A 1,343-nucleotide genomic window follows, 5' to 3' on the forward strand; every position below is an offset into this window, starting at 1 on the left:
AAGAGTTAAATGAATGCTGGTTTCATTTGGAGTATTTCTAGGATCAAATTTCATAATTCTAGAGCCATTTATTAAGCTGTGTTTAACATTGCTACAGCCCCCTGTTGGTCCTAAGCACATTGGGGTCTGATGGTTCTAGTTTTGGCTCAAAATAATTCAAAATATTGCCACAGACAATATCAAGGAAAACAACTAACACAAACAAATCTCATTTATGTTAAAAAAAAAAAAAGGGAACAAAAATAAAAGTCTTACTGAAAAAAATTCTCATTAAATATTGCATTAAAATACCATTATAGAGGAAGAAAACGGAATACTTTCTCAAATCCAACTACAGGCATACCTCAGAGATATTGTGGGTTCGGTTCCAGACCACTGCAATAAAGCGAGTATCGCAATAAAGCGAGTATCGCAATAAAGCGAGTTGTAATCTTTTTGTTCGTGGAGGGTCTTGCCTTCAATTTGTAAAAAATGCAGTATCTGTGAAGCTCAATAAAGCGAAGCGCAATAAAGAGAGGTAGGCTTGCATTCTGGAAATCAAACACTTGCCGTCGCCCTTAACAAACTTCTACACGTTGTTACTGTTACAAAGTGGACTTGACTGAAAACTTGCCTGTAATAGGCATAATTATTTATCTTGTTAAAAATGATTATATATGTCCGTGAATGGAAATATTAAGATGTTATTCATATGTCATACTATGATATAAACTAATCAAAAGGAACTCCCAGTATGAAACTTTACCTGAATGTGTTTGTTTTAAATCATCTAATTTCTAATAGTATAAATATAGCATTTCAACTAATAATTTTAGTATTCACTAACTCTAAAATATGACATCTAATATTATACTCATAATAATATACTATTGTGAAATGGTAATACAATAGCTGAAAGATGATACGATTCACTTTTGAGTTTAAAATTTAGGTATTAGATATCTGCATTTTAATATTGATGACCTTATTTTTATGATGATTAAGAATATATAAATGTAATTATAAAATCATTATGTATCTCAAGTTGAGTGTACAGTTAAAATTATAAATGGGATATGTATGGTGACTCATCAAAACCAGGAGTAGTCATAGTTAGGACAAACAAAAAAAGCATTATATAACTATAAAGACGGGGGTCTTTTCATGAGTCACAAAAAAAAAAATTCACCTTTGTTACAACAGAGGACCTTAATAGTTTATATGAAATCCTAAACCTACAGGAGTTTTCATTACCCCAAGATAAAGCATAACCCCTAAATTTGAGTATGTTCAAAAAGTGCTGAACTAAATTACTGGTTATAAAAATAGTACCAGTTTTGAGAATCTTAACCTTCCAAGGATGT

At 30.9% G+C, this 1,343-nt stretch overlaps 1 protein-coding gene across 1 annotated transcript in view; it reads right to left on the minus strand.

Annotated features, from left to right (window-relative positions):
- TNKS2 (tankyrase 2) overlaps window positions 1–1,343 on the minus strand; it is a gene marked incomplete at its 5' end in the record, with an annotated part of 56,168 nt that overhangs the window by 8,115 nt on the left and 46,710 nt on the right.

The sequence above is a fragment of the Pteropus alecto genome, unplaced genomic scaffold, assembly GCF_000325575.1.
Source record: "Pteropus alecto unplaced genomic scaffold, ASM32557v1 scaffold88, whole genome shotgun sequence".
NCBI lineage: Eukaryota > Metazoa > Chordata > Mammalia > Chiroptera > Pteropodidae > Pteropus > Pteropus alecto.